Below are 16,480 nucleotides of genomic sequence, written 5' to 3'. Positions count from 1 at the left end.
TGTGCCCTTGCAGCCAGGATGGCCAACCATAAATTGACGTGCATCAGGTATGGCACTGCCAGCTGGTCAAGGGAAGGGATTGCCCGGCTCTACTCTGCACTGCTGCAGCCTCACCTTGGGTACTGTGGGTAGTTTGGGGCATCATAATAAAATGAGGATATGAAACTATTAAAGTGTCCAAAGGAGGGCAGGAGGGCAGCAAAGATGTTGAAGAGTCTAGAGAGCAAGATTTATAAGGAGTCATTTGGTTTGTTCAGCCCAGAGAAGAGGAGGCTGAGCGGAGGCCTCATGGCAGCCTACAGCTTCCCCACGAGGGGAGCGGAGGGACAGGCGCTGAGCTCTGCTCTCTGGGAACAGCAACAGGACCCAAGGGAACAGCATGAAGATGTGTCAGGAGAGGTTCAGGTGTGGTATAAGAAACAGGTTCTTCACTGGGAGGGTGGTTGTGCACTGGAACATGCTCCCCAGGGAAATGGTCACAGCATAGAGCCTGCTGGTGTTTGTACAATGCTCTTAGACATGCAGTTTAATTTTTATGTTTTCCTGGAGCATGAAGACACAAGTTGTACTCAATGATCCTTGAGGGTCCCTTCCAACTTGGGATATTCTGTCCTGTTCTATTATAGAGCTTCACTGAAGAGCAGGCAGAAACAACATCAGGCAGTGAAAGGTATTTATAAAACTACTCGGTAGCTCACAGATATCTGTTTCCAAAGCGGGAAACATGATAAAGTGCCACACTATTGGGTGCAGCTCTTTGAAGTGTGTAGGACTGCTATAGAGTTTAGGGTAGTTTTTGTTCTGCTATCATGCTTTAATGGTCTCCAGCACTAGAAGAGTCACAAAAGCCACTGGAATACGACCGTAGTAGGATTTTTCTATTATTATTAATTGTATTCACTATTATATCCAGCTAAAGAGATATTTATCAAAATCTCTTAGGTGTTCTGTCAACCTACTAGACTGACTAACATGCAACAGGAATAAATTTTAGATTCACTGAATAACTGGAACTTCTTTTTAAAGTTTATTTTGATCTGGAAAAAAAAAAAAAAGTTGTCCAACTTACAAGAGTTTTAAAAGTCAACCAAGAATATGCCTAATTATTGAAGTACACAAGGAATACAAAGCTTTGCAGAAAAGTTTCAATTTTTTTCTTCACTTAAACCCTTCACTTTATTTTTTGCCCTGAAATTGTCACTGAGAATTTCACAGATTTCTTTTCCTGACTGATTACAAGTGATTCAAACCTAAGAAACTTGGAAGAATCATTGTTTTCCCTCATCTACATGCAAGAGGTATTTGCTAGTGATAGATTTCATTTGCTACAGTTAGTAATAACTTTGAACTTTTGTGTGTGTGTGTGTGCTGATTTTTTTGTGTATTGTTTAGCTGAATAATAAAACAAATCAACTGGCAAAAGTTCCCAGTGTGGAAGCATTAAAACAAAAATGCTCAGGAGCCAGAATGTGTTCATAACCAAAGTATGGTTAACTTCTACCAAGAATCAATACAATGACAAAGCACAGACACTAAAGAATCAACATGGTATGACCATACTCAGATTACAAATAAAAAACTTAGTAATTACAAAGAACAATACATTAAAATAAATCATCTCTTCACCTGAGGGGCGAAAAAAAAAATCCCATCAAAACTAATATCCTTCGATGGTACAAATTATTTCTTAATGTAATTGCTACAATAGAATTCTGTCAGTATGTATCTGTTCACTCCAACTTAAAAAAAAAAAAAGTTTATTAGAAAATGCTTTTTATACAAATTTGTTTCCTGTATCTATGGAGAAGTACAGCATTTTCGTTCTCTGAAAATGCTTTAACTGTTAACAGCTATTGGAGTTTAATTAACAAATCCTTACATTGTAACAGCTAAGAAGCAAAGGAATGAAAATGTTTTGGGGGGCAGTAACTGGTGTCCCAAAGTAAGTCACCTTCCAGTTCTCCATGGTTTTGTCAGCAGCCTCAGATATGCAGCTACACTTGTAGCCCATAGCATTGTCATCTTACCAGGTTGTGCCTACTTCTCTCCCTGTATTACAGTGCGGCAAACACACAAAGAAAATGATACTCTCTGACAGCCTGGTCAAGGAAAACCTTCTTCATGACCCTATTGCTCCATTGTGGTACTATTATGTCAACTTCTAGCAAATTACATAATGGAAAAAGAGTGTTACGCTATAGCAATCCAATAAGCAGTCCAATAATAAATTGTTATTCTTTGGGTCCAAATAAGCCTGTTCAACAATCATCCCTGGAAACCATACAAAGAATTAGTCAGAAGCTTAAATATTAACATTCTTCCTTATCAGAAAAAGTAATAATTCGTATGCTCTTAGGAGTTACGCATTGACAAAGAGGAGCACTAAATGTAGATTTTTTCCATATTTGTTACTGTTTTTTTTCTTTGTACTAAATGAAAACTTTGAAACACAAGCAGTCACCCAGAACCTAAGAGAGCACCACCACCTAAGCATCAATACCAGTTTTTGTCAAAATTAATTTAATCTTACATCTCATTTACTGAAAGCTAGTCAATAGCTAGTTGTCACACATATTCAAAAAATACAAATTGTTTCATGCAATCATAATGAGTCACGTGAGTGAAAACTGCCATTTTCACATGTAGCTGAAAAAATGTAAAAGGTTGCAGGGAAGAAATCATGTGGCATTTTATACCCATCATCTGAAAGGCACTAACGATCCTTGTGGTTATTGCATAACCAGGGCTCATCAACCCTAATCAACTTCAGTTCTAAAAACCCTTCAGGACTAAACTGATGAGAGCAAGGTAAGCTTGGCTCAGAAGGAAGATTTCACAGGGAAAAGAGTCTGAGCAGCTGTACTTGAAGAGCAGTGCTACACTGGTGTGCTATAAGCTATTATACAGACTGAGAAATATGTAATCAGGAGACTCATGTTTGGCATAGCCTAGAGGGTTCACATTGCAGGAATGTAGGTAAAGGGATCCTCTTCCATGCCCACATGAAATGTGCAATTGCTAAACAAAAATGCCCTAGAACAGGCAGCAGAGCACTAGCCAGCAGGCTAGAGTAGTTAGCTGTGTTTTGCAAAACGAAGAAGCATAGGGGCTGCTTCCTTCTGCCTGGGAGTGCTGGCAGCCACTATTTATGTGTCTCCCTTTTTGTCCTAAGGCAAAGTGTCTCTGAACAGCTCCTGAGCTCAACATGGCATAGCTAAGGTCATGATTTTAAAAGGTCATGTTTAATAGAATTTGAAATGTACATAGCATTCAACACTAGCACAATTAAAAAGTGTTCGGTTCTAGGCATGTTTCTGACACAGCATCCAGAGGAACGACGCCATCAAAGAGAGTGAACAGGTCTAATAGTCAAGGGTATTTTGCAGAACTCTTACTGCTGGGGACACAAGAGAGAAATTGTCTTTGAAAGTTTGGGGATTTTTAAAATAACCTAACATACTCATTTTAAATCATTTCTTAAAAATGTTCATATTTTACAAACCATATCTAAAGCTAAAAAAAAAAAAAAAAAAAAAAAAGCTTGCACTCAAAGTGAGCCTTTATTTTTAGAGGCAGTGCAGGGAGAAAAAGTGAGAGGCAGTACCATTCCACATTCCTTTTTTTTTTTCTTTTTTTTTTCTTTTTTAAGCTTGGAGGGCTATTTTCTTTGTCATGTTTTCATAACATTGCGACTTTGTTCACTTTCAGAGAGTTATTGCTAATGTTCAAATGAAACTATAGACTAGAAAATCAGACCCCTCTTCAATGTAAATGACTTGAATGAAAAGAAAGATACTCATTTTTTTTCATTTCACGCTCATTTCTGAAATTTACTTTCAGACCGGCAAGTCTAAAAAGGTTACAAAGTGATAAGCATTTCTTGCCAGTTAGAAACCATGAAAAATATTTAGAAAATTAGATTTAGTTTTCAGTTAAAGCTGGCGTTTTGTAGCATACTGTGGCTAACGTTCATCTTGCTGAACAGTGTAACTCAGAGTAACATATTTATTATGAATAAAGGCTCACCCTTCTTTCATTTTCTTTTTTCTTTTTTTTTTTTTTTGGCAGAGTGGGAGTGGTTGTTCACATGCTGTCATTATCTGCAGAGAAGTATATAATTTTCAGTATTTTTATTATACTACTTTAATTATTTATTAATTAAATGTTTACTACTTTAATTATTAATTAAATGTTTTATTATTAATAATTGTATTTTTTCATATAAAATGACAGTTTGATTATCATTCAAAAGTGTTTGGTCATTTTTTACTTTGACACATCTCTGGAGCTGCACAGACATTTCAACCAAGACTCATTTTCTGCAAGTGTTCTAATGCAAACAGTATTTCAGGTAGATTGCAACTCCTTGTAATTCCGTAAGTCACACACTTCTTGGATAGTTGATTGTGTACACACTTAAGGCACAGGGATTTTAGCATATGCATATAAACATGCTTTTCTCCTTTCATGTATGTGGGCATAAGTGTAAACATTTGTTTGTAAATATACAGTGCTAAGCTATGTAAGAGATGGGAATTCTGGTGGATTTGGATGCATATAGGACAACACCAGACAGTAGGCATCCCTATAGATATCTACCCTTAGTATGGGGCCAGGGAAATTTGGTCAAAATTCCAGACATTTCTAGATCTGATACTTTAAGGATCAGCTTCGCCATGGGTACAGGGATGGCTCTTTGCTTTAAAAGTCACAACATAACACATTTCACAGATGAGCAATTGAATCTAGTATGGAGTAGTTTTGGATTTCCATGTCTCTAAACATTTGGCATTCAGAAGAGGAGTGTTAGACTACAGACTGTATCTGGAGACCCACTGTTAGAGCCTTCTTTTTGCCCTCAGAAGCACTGGCATCATAGTCCTCAGACATAACAGCATGGTTCTCCCAACCAGCCCAGTTCAGCTGGTCATCATTCTCCTTGACTGACAGGATAACACTGAGCGTTGACCTCTGTGCAGAGATATGGTGCTGATTGCATCCCTCTGCCTACTCTGATGTTCAGCAACACATTATAAACAGATGGCATATGCTATATGGCATAATTACAGATTCATTTCTTTCAGGACTTTTTATTTTTATTAGCTGTTTCGTGACTTATTTTGCAAAATGCAAGAATCAATAACCACAATGCTAATTCTTCTGGTCCTCACTACAGTCTCTAATGATTAATGTATGATTTAGCTAATGTGCATTATAACATAAGATGATAAAATAAAACTGTAACATAATTCATAAAAACCTGGGTAAGAGAAGTCATTTTGATCAGTTATTTCTACCCATAAACTACCCTAAAAACTCTGTCCTAATTTGGTCAACCGCTGTTGAAAAGCTGTTCATGCAAAAGGCATAAAAAATCTGAAATGTGCTGTTACATTTCTTCTTTGAACTGATTGCCGCATTAGTTTATTTTGAAATCATTCAGACTATCCACCTTCATGAAAACATTTGCAGCACCGAGAAAATAAAAATGTTGGGATATATACCTTTTATATTCAGTAAGCAAAAGGTATTATTGATTCATTTAAAAATCGAGTATAAATTCTCTCTTCTTTCAATATCTGAAAGGATTGTTATAAACCTTTACTTAGAGCATCAGTTATGAAAAGCCTTCAGAATCCATTTTTAAACTGTAAGTGCTATAAAAACCCAGCATGTTTAAACACAATTAAACAGTACCCTGCCAATAGCTTGAAATAAAACATGGTTATTATTTACTGCTGTTTTGAAAGCTGTTCATTTTCTCGAGAAGAATGTACCATGTGTTTACAGTCAGAAACATATATTAGAATGTTTTATGCTAAAAAGTGTGTAGATTGCACTAAACAATAATCATAACTGATTTAGCAATTACCATCTAAGTTGCTAATTATATGACAACACATTTGCATAGAAATTTTAGCTGCATTACTACAAAGACTGACTGGGCCAATTTCCCCCCTCAGATTTCATCCATTCTTTCACATTCACTGTAGGCATTAGCTTAACCCTATAAAGACTATCAAGATAGTCTATCTTGACTATCTGTAAGACATGAACAGTATTCTTACACAAGGCTTTGTTTGACTTATTTGTTCACGTAGTAATAGCCGTAATGACATTATGTACTCTAAACAGGAAAACTGATTCCAATTTCATACATGAAGAAAAGATTAAGCTAAGTTAGCTATGTGTACAAAAATTTGTCTTTCAGATGGGGTACTGGAATCAGCAAGGCAAATCTTTTCATTCATTAAGCCCATCTAAGGACAGCTGCACTGTAAGTGAATCTACATGTTCTGCTTTTGTGGGCATAATAAAATGTTTTACAATTCCTGATGATCTTTAAGAAATCAAAGCTATCATACTCACACATAGAGTTTTGAAAGAACAAACTCTTAGCAAAGTCAGAGTTTGTAACATAGGTTATCAACTTGGATTCAAAGGCAAATGTTTTCACACACTTCTTGACCTAATAATAGATACAGTGGGATGCTATTTATGAGCACAGTAGCTCTAGTTAGTGAGAAACAGAATGGCCATGGATGTTTGCCTCATTAACATTTGCTTTAACTGTGCTTTAACTGTGCTCGACCAGAATAACATCCAGTTCAGGACCTGAGTCCTTTTTACCTTACCAAGGCACTGTAAGGAGTGCTAAAACTCTTGACCTTTGGCCATCTGCAAATATTGGGTCAACACCCACAATCAGACACTTCCATTGGTCTAATATTTTCACAGAAGCAGAGATCAAGTTCTGAAACTCTTACAAGCATAAATATTTTGAGGGGCCAAGGGCTATTATGTGGATATTCACTCACTGCTTGGTAGTAACTCAGATATTTCCAGACAGAGGAGAAGACCTGCCTTTGTCCTTAGAGCAGTGTTGGTATTTTTTTGTATTTGCTCTGCTAAGATAATTATCTTCCACTGTAACCTTTGGAGACAAGCCTGGCTTGTAGCAATAAAGTTTCATTGGTTCAAACTAGTTTAAAATATTTATAGCTCTTGGAAGCATACAGTTAAGGTGATATAATTGTTTAACAATTCCAGTCTAGGGAGCAACTCATGGTTTCTCATAAACAATGTAAAATTGGAATGAAAACATTTCCACAGAAATCTTTTTCTATTGAAGCCTTTTTTTTTCAGAAAAGGCTAGCAGAGATATTACTAGTTCTGCTATAAACTCCATCACCAGATAAAAGCACACACACACAAAAAAAAGAAATGCAGTGTATATATCACATACAGAAGCTACTCTTTTAGCATTTTTGTTGATAGCAACATTGCAGTTGCCAAGATCACCCACATTCTTTTTTCCTTTTTCTTTTTTTTTTAACCCATCATTCTACCCCATCAGCTTTCTTTTCACACTTCTAGTTGATTCAGGATTTCTCTCCTCTGCTTTGGGACCCCTTGCATATTTTCTTGATGAAAAATACACTTATTTTTAAAATGGTGTCAGATCAGTCACTCTCTCTTGTGCCACCTCAGTAACTCCAGCTTTCACAGGTTGATACAAGAATGTTTTCAAATGTACTTCTCAGCCTTATGGCGTACTCTCAACAGCCAGTAACCTTTGTGAAAATTGGTATCCCAGATTAACACTTCCCCTTCCCCCTCCCAATACTAAAATGAAACTATACTTTGCTGTGATGTGTAAAAATCCATTCTTAGGGGAGGTTGTTGGGACAAGTTTGTTTTTATTTAGCAATGTGAAAATGCTTCAAATTGATTTATTCTGGTGCATATGGTTTCCTCTACACTGGCCTTTTGTTCCACTCATCCTATCCCACTACTCATTTGCATCAAACTGTTTAAAATTAGATTTAAGTTTCTTGGAGTAGCAAATTTGTCTACCTATATGCTCATTCATATATGCTGTACCTACACGCTCTTTGAAAGGTGACTAAAACTTAGTTTAAGCCTTTAGACATTACTACAATAGAAGCAACGAAAAAGCAGCATGACATCAAAGGTCTGTTTGGTTTTCTTGTGAGAACGATTGTTAAACTGATCACGAAATGGAATGATTTTTTCTGTCTTTCTGGCAACACTATGAGTCATCTGTTCTCTTCCTGTCCCTTTCATTGACAACCTGCCTTGGCCACCATGTATCCAAGAGTAGTAACTCACCCCTGTGAATCACCATTCAGGATTTAGATGTTTCCAATGAGTCATACTTAACCTTATAGAAAGTAGAATACTTAGACTACATAGATTGTGCACTTTAACCATGGTGTGTTTAGAAGTCCCTGACTGGAACACAAAATTACATATTTCATTGACGGAAGCAAAATCAAGTGCTGAACCATTTCCCCTACTTTAAACTCTGCGTAAGCAAATCCAACTTTTTGTATTCGGTTAAATAGTGTTGGTCAAAGTATACATAACAGACAGCTCACTTACAATTTTTTTTCCCTCACTGCAATCAACTGCTTACCAAATTTAAGAACAAATATTCTACCATTGTATTTGCCATCTGAAAAGCCTGATAATATCAAAAAATACCAGCTACAAAACAACAGAATTCACATCCAGAGATTAAAAATTAATTAAGGGACTGCATTTCAGAAACTAGGCACACTGAAATCCACTGTTCGGGAAAATTTATTGCATTACATTTCTTTTTATCTGCTCTTCTTTGCACTGTGTTATTTGATGTTACATTTCTGCCTTCTGTTGCATAAGTTCCCTGTGAGGGAAAGTTATTCGTGATTAGCATTCACTGTTTCCTGCCTGCACAGTGCAGAGCACCTATAGTTAATGAGAAAATGGGGTAGTCTTTTTTTTTTTTTTCCTTCTTCCTTTTTTTTTTTTTTGGTTTAATTTCCATTCTTATTTAAGAAAGGATTTAGCTCTTCAGGACAATGAGTGTCAAAGAGATTGAGACACACACATGGAACAAAATTAGGCAAGATGCTTTGCAAGCTGTGCATTGTCAAAAGAATTTGTTGGCTCCAAATGGCCAATGTTTAAGGGAGATACTAAACTGAAGCTATCCCCATACACAGCAAACTCACCCTCTAAGCAGGAGGACTCTGGCTGTTCTAAACAAAACAGCTCCTGAAATTTGCCATAACTGGCTCCCTGACTGTGGAGAATAGTCAGACTTGTTAACATCACTGATAAGCACCAGCCTTGGGCAAAGGAGAGGGAGCGGTTTGTTCTTGTTTATCTCTTATACAAACTATGTGGATGGAGGCCTTGCAGGCTTGGTGTGAGAGGCTGCCAAAGGAACGAGTCTCGTGTTGGTGGGAATAACCGCATGTATCAGTACAGGCTGGGGGATGACCTGCTGGAGAAGAGCTCTGCGGAGAAGGACCTGGGGGTCCTGGTGGATGACAGGTTGACCATGAGCCAGCAGTGTACCCTGATGGTCAAGAAGGCCAATGGGATCCTGGCATACATAAAAAGAAGCGTGGCCAGCAGGTCAAGGGAGGTGATCCTTCCCCTCTACTCTGCCATGGTCAGGCCTCACCTGGAGTACTGTGTCCAGTTCTGGGCTCCCTGGTACAAAAAAGACAGGAAAGAGTCTAGTGGAGGGCCACAAAGATGACACAGTGCCTGGAGCATCTCCTCTATGAGGAAAGACTGAAAGACCTGGGTCTGTTCAGCCTGGAGAAAAGAAGACTGAGAGGGGATCTTATCAATGTTTATAAATATCTGAAGTGTGGGAGACAAAGGGATATGGCCAACCTCTTTTCAGTGGTTTGTGGGGACAGGACAAGGGGCAATGGCCACAAAATGCAACACAGGAAGTTCCACACCAATATGAAAAAGAACTTCTTCACGGTGAGGGTGACAGAGTACTGGAACAGGCTGCCCAGGGAGGTTGTGGAGTTTCTTCTCTGGAGATATTCAAGACCCATCTGGATGCCTATCTGTGCAACCTGCTCTGGGGAACCTGCTTTGGCAGGGAGGTTGGACCCAATGATCTCTGGAGGTCCCTTCAAACCCCTACAATTCTGTGATATATGACTATAGTACTCAACTCTTCATCCAAATCATGCTAAACATAACCACAGGGAGGGAAGAGATAAGGCTAGGATATAAGAGAATGTTAGGAGTTAGTTGGTGGGGAAAAAAAAAAAAAAGCTAGTGTTAGGAAAAAGATTTAGAAAAATGAGAGACAGCAGGAGAAAAAAGAAATTGGAAACCTAGACAAGGCAGTCAATGGGCTGTGTTCCTTCTCCTCAACCAAGACAGGGAGCCATCTTGGAAAGCTCTGCACCATCATCTCTGCACGGGTTGAGGAATACCCGGGATAGCATTTTGCTAGCACTATTATCATATGTTAGCGATATTGCATTAAGTGAAATTATCAATGGCAATTCTGAATCTGTTATATTTAACAGATTATTGTAATATTATATATGTTTATATATTGTTAACAGATATATGTTATATGTTCAAGTTTGTGAAACCACCTCAGTGAAAGTCATTGGCAGGGCTCTGAAAGAGGCAAATGTTTGATAAGTCCCCTTTAACATGAGACTGACTAACTCTTCTTCTATAGCAGTGAGCACAGTGATGGCAAGCTCCGTCTATGTCCTCATCCTTTATTACTGAGACAACAAATACTAAGAAAAATTACTTTTGTGAAAGAGAGAATGCAATAAAAACACAAAACAACAATATATAATACCTGCATCTGTGAGGTGTGCAAGCTTTAGTTTTGTTAGTTGTAATAAAACTTCAAACTGTATTGACAAATTTTATGTAAGATATTACTAACCACAACAATGTACAATGTCACTAAAATTCTGTCTTCCTTTAAATCTCTCCTGAGATGTGAAAAGAGGACACTGGTTTTTGTGCACATATTGCAGGGTATCTGGATTAACAATGTGCAATTTGATAAGGTTTTAACATTCATAAGTGCTTTTCAGATCAAAACATTAAGAATTTATCTTTGCTACTCATGATTTTACTAACATTAAAAATTCTATATTCCTTTTTTAAGACACTGATACTGTAATGTCAAAGTGTTTTAACACCTTGTAGTTCACCCACTCATTTAAATTCCTTATTATGGGTGGAGGAAACTTGATGTATTCATGTTGATGTAAAACTTGCAACTACAAAACGTAACAATGGACAGAGCTTGCAGGTATGCCTGATGCAAAACACCAGTGGTGTACAAACCCTACAAAACCACTTTTTTTGCTCATATGGACTTTAAAATATATATGGACAGAATGAAAAGACAGTATGCTACTCCAAGCTGATGCACAACAGCACGTCTACGTAATGAACACAACAGAAAAAGGAATTAGTAAGTTCCTAGTATTCAAATCCAAGTCTGTAAATAGTTTTAAACATTCAGTAGATCACCATAAGGCAATATTTTATAATGCCACAATATTTCAACATCAAACAAAATACAATCATCCCAAGGTTTCTACAGTCCATTTTCCAAAATTATAAGTCACTACTTACTATGTTATGTATAGCACCTTGTAACTTAAATAGTAAGAGAAAAAAAAAAAAAGGAGTTACCTTGGATGCAATACTAGCTATCTGGAAATGCTCCTGTTTCTGAATAGATTCCTTAGACTCCTACAAAGAAGCAAGCAAATATTTTCTGTACAGTGAACTTTGTCACACAGGCAATATAGTAATACCACATAATTATAATACATATATTAGCAATTTTTATGTTAGGTTTTGATAGCGTATAGTGATTTCACACTGATGGGCAGCTAAGTTCCTCTGCACCATTCTCTCACCCTCTCTCCTCAAATGAAACGGGGGAGAAAATACGATGAAAAAAGTTTTATGCCTTTAGATAAGGACAGGGAGATGACCCACCAGTAACTGTCAGGGGCAAATCAGACTCAGCATAGGGAGATTAACAGAATTTATTAACTACTACAACTACAAATGCTATTAACTCTACAAGCTACAGCTATGAGAAATAAAATAACAATAATAATAATTAATAATAATAATAATAATAAACTAAAAGCTACTTCCCACCATCTACTCCGTTCTACGTCCTCTCCCCAAGAAGCACAGGGGAATGGGAAATGGAGGCTGTGGCCAGCCCATGATACTTCAGCTCCGCCACTCATTCACGGTCACTCTCTGCCCCTGCTCCACATGGGATCCCTCCCACGGGATGCCGTCCTTCCCAAACTGAGCCTGCGGGGGCTACCCACACGCAGTAGCTCTTCAAGAACAGCTCCCACATGGCTCCGTACCACGGGGTCCATCCATCCCCCAGGAGCAAACTGCTCCAGCACGGGTCCCCCACGGGTGGGCGGCAGCTCCCCCCAGACCCCCTGCTCCTGCGTGGGCTCCTGTCCACGGGCTGCAGCTCCGGCCCGGGGCCTGCTCCTGCGGGGGCTCTCCATGGGCCGCAGCCTCCTCCAGGCCACATCCACCTGCTCCACTGGGGGCTCCTCCACGAGCTGCAGCATGGAGACCTGCTCCATGTGGCACCCATGGGCTGCAGGGGGACAGCCTGCTCCACCAGGGGCCTCTCCACAGGCTGCAGGGGATCTGCTGCTGCGTGCCTGGAGCAGCTCCTGCCCTCCTTCTTCACTGACCTTGGGGGCTGCAGGGCTAGCTCTCACCTGAGCCTCCTCTTTTCCAGGCTGAACAATCCCAGCTCCCTCAGCCGCTCCTCGTAAGACTTGTCTTTCAGACCCTCACCAGCTTCATTGCCCTTCTCTGGAATCGCTCGAGCACCTCAATGTCCTTCTTGTAGCAAGGGGCCCAAAACTGAACAAAGTAGTCGAGGTGCGGCCTCACCAGAGCCGAGTACAGGGGGACAATCACTTCCCTAGCCCTGCTGGCCACACTGTTTCTTATGCAAGCCAGGATGCTGTTGGCCTTCTTGGCCACCTGAGCACACTGCTGGCTCATATTCAGCCGACTATCAACCAATACTCCCAGGTCCCTCTCGGCCAGGCAGCTTTCCAACCACTCATCTCCCAGCCTGTAGCTCTGCTTGGGGTTGTTGTGCCCCAGGTGCAGGACCCAGCATTTGGCCTTGTTGAACTTCACGCAGTTGACCTCAGCCCATCAGTCCAGCCTATCCAGATCCTCCTGCAGAGCCTTCCTACCCTTCCACCTAACTTGGTGTCGTCTGCAAACTTACTGAGGGTGCACTCGATCCCCTCATCCGGATCATCAATAAAGATATTAAAGTGAATTGGCCCCAGGCTCAGCTCTGGCCAGCAGCAGGTCCCTTTTAGAGCAGCTGGGGCCAGTTCTGCTCTGACATGGGGCAGCTGCTGGGCCCTGCTCACAGAGGCCACCCCTCTAGCCCTGCCATTACCAAAACCTTGCCACATGAGCCCAATACACAGTGCAAGTCTGTATATTTACAGATCAAAAGGACAAATGCATACCTCTGTTTGTACAGAGTTGTCTGTTATGAAAACCTGACATAGCATATTCCTTTAATAAAAACTTCCTTCATAGCTGGACTGTTGTGGAGTGCTGTTCTCTCTCTGTTTTATGTGGCAAATAGAAGATAGACTCTAAACTATTTGCCAGCAGCCAAACTTGGACTGTGAACTGTCTGAGGGTCTTCCAAGTTGTGTATCAGTTGTACTCAGAACTCGTAGATACTCATTCTCAACCTGCACAATGTGAAAAAAAAAAATCAGTGATCATCAAATTAATTTTTAAAAGATAAATCACACATAAGTGAGATGCATGACTGTGCTCATTACACTATTTATATAATCATTATGCTATTTATATAATCACACTGTAGTCATAAACTAAATAATTTGGTAAGTATCTCTAGTTGCCTCTTGTGTCAAACCACAACAACAAATCACCACCAACAAAGCAGAGGTTTACTAGTTGTTAGGAAATGGTCTAATGCTCCTCAGTATATTCCTCTTTGGTCTAGCATTTTAGCTTAATTGTCTATTTGTCTATACACCCAGATTTGTGATGGAGATAAACAGTGTATTCCACTACCATGTGAAACAAAGTAGGACATGCCACTAAGCACAGGATAATAATTCACTTGTCTTCTGCTTCTGGAGGGCAAACCTGGCTCTAGCAAATTCAGCTGTACTGAATTATTTTTCATCTCTTAAAGAAGATCTCACAGGTGAAAGTCTTCTTAAGATACTGCCTTCATTTTCAGGACACTTTTAGGGTCAAATGTAGGACAGAGAAAAGCAACTTTGACCAAATATTCCCTGCAAAACAGTGTTCTGCCCTTGTATAACCAGACCAAATAAATAAATAAATAAATAATATGTCAAAAAGAATAGCATGTAAACATGACATTTAAGTAGAGAAAATAAATTGAAACTTAACAAAAAAATAATTCATACAGCATTTCAAACATACTCAGATCTTATTACATACCTACAGCCTATTAAATTCAAAATGTTTTCCAATCAAAAGATAAGAATTAGACAAATTTTAATATGCTACCTACCCTACCATTTCTTCTTATTATTGTTGCTGTAAATAATTTTCTTTTAGCACAACACAGAGATCTTTGTGTTTTCATGACCTTAATTAGAAGCAATGAGATTTGGACAGAAGAAATGACAAAATCTTACTTGTTTCTACAGACTGTAATATAAGAACACCACTATTTTGTGGGGGGTTTTTTGGTTGGTTGATTGCTTATTGTGTGTGTGTGTGTGGTTTGGGATTTGAGGGGTTTTTTTGATTGGTTGGTTTATTTGGATTGTTTTGTTTTCAACACTCCCCTATGGGCAAAGGGAAAGGAAAAGGAAATGTGAATGCAAAAGCTAAATATAAGGTCAAAGCAAGATCAAAAGCTAAAGCAAAAGGAAAGAAAGACTGAGGAGAAAAAAATGAATGAAAAAGAAAACCAACTTGTGCTTTCAGTTTACTTTATCTATTCAACTTGGTGTTTCTCTGTTTTCTTTCTTTCTTTCCCTCACATTCCTAAGCCTTCAAAACAGGGCAGATCGGGTCCAGGTCTCAGTTATCAGTGCTTTCAGGTAGGTCTTCACTGTGACAAGTGTCTGTGCTTATTTATTTATTTATTTTTCCAGTGTACACTAGAACCAAGTTATCATTGAGGACTGGACAAACATAGTTCAAGATGTATCCTGTTTGAGCAGTGCTTTCAGATAGGAGCTTTCAACCCATAGAAAAATCTTTAATGACAATCATAGAATTATAGAATATAATCTAGAATAGAATATTATATAATATAATCTATAGAATATAATCTATAATCTAAAGATCATCTAGTTCCAACCCCCTGCCATGGACAGGGATGCCACCCATGATCTCTCTCTTCTTCAGCTGTACTGAACATTGCAGCTGAAAACCATCTTTCGTTTCCGTCATTTAAACCTGCTTGTTCATCTGTCGTAGACTCCCTAACTAATTTTATTTCCTACATCACAAGCAACTGCTTAACTGTTTTGAAAGAGTGCTTAAGCACCCAATACTGGGAATCAAATCACAGCCATGAATTTCTTTGCTGCCTACTAGTCACATGCCACCATAGGGACTGATTTTGCATTAGTCTCCAAGCTAGTATTTCAGGGTCAGTTCCACACTATGACAACCATTTACATAGCTTCCAGCAGTGTATGAGCTCATTTCCCTGCACCTGAGAGCTTTATGTGTTGTCTTCTGTTGGGCTGCCTAAACTGGAAGGGGCATGGTTTAAGCAATATACAACACCTGTTGGTAGTTCATGCACAGAGGTCCCCCAAGTGTGACATGAATATAAATTGAAGGATAATACCTTTAGAAAAGAAACCACAGTTTAGTTTTTGTTTTGGGTAGATTAATTTTACTGTTTACTTCAAAAAAAAAAAAACAAAAAAACTTGGGACTGTGAGTTTCACTAGCTAAACATGCCTCACATTAATTATTGTCATTCTGCCACTCATAAATCCCTTCATGTTCCTAGTACTTTCTGTTCCCTTGTTCCCATAAAGGCATGCTTCACAGTAATCTCTGCTTTCATTTGTTCTAAGATTTTAAGTGCCTGTAAGGAAACAATTGTTGAAACAGCTATAGAGCTTTCCACCTAAATCTTAGCTCCCATTCTAGCTGACTAATATAAGTTTACTTTCTGTGCATGTATCACTTCTGGTCAAATAATCACAACACAATTTTAAAATACTGTTAGCTGAAGCACTGAATTCCAGCTGCAGCACTTGGAACAATTATAGCCAATTTGAATCCATTAATTTTACCACTGTCTAACTCAATACTCTAAATTGACAAGTATCACTTTGCAAATGCTAATGAAATTCATTTGACTGTGGTTGATAATGTCTAAGTTTGTGTCTAAGTCTGCTAACAATAATGGCCCAGGCAAATACAGAATGAGGGGCTGTGTGCTTACTGTGAGGTTGTTTTGTTTTGTTTGTTCATTTGTTTGCTTGTTTGAAGGTTATTGTTATACAACTCAAAATCTTTTAGATAAAGATTTCTGATTTTATTTTCCCCAGTTTACATGAATTCTGATGCTCATAAATAGTACTACAAGTAAAGTGATAGAATC

At 38.7% G+C, this 16,480-nt stretch overlaps 1 long non-coding RNA gene across 1 annotated transcript in view; it reads right to left on the bottom strand.

The window, feature by feature from the left end:
- The window catches only part of LOC310889813, a 73,413-nt gene extending 58,794 nt beyond the window's left edge, over positions 1-14,619 (bottom strand). The window contains exons 1-3 of the long non-coding RNA XR_014576811.1: positions 14,414-14,619; positions 13,359-13,592; positions 11,500-11,559 (exon numbers count right to left, since the gene is read on the bottom strand). This is a non-coding gene — a long non-coding RNA (uncharacterized lncRNA). The remainder of the gene's footprint in view (positions 1-11,499; positions 11,560-13,358; positions 13,593-14,413) is intronic.
- Positions 14,620-16,480: the final 1,861 nt, after the last annotated feature.

Source organism: Anser anser, assembly GCF_964211835.1.
Source record: "Anser anser genome assembly, chromosome: Z".
NCBI classification, from domain to species: domain Eukaryota; kingdom Metazoa; phylum Chordata; class Aves; order Anseriformes; family Anatidae; genus Anser; species Anser anser.
Note: the sequence above shows the minus strand (reverse complement) of the source record. Positions and strands in the feature narration are given on the sequence as shown.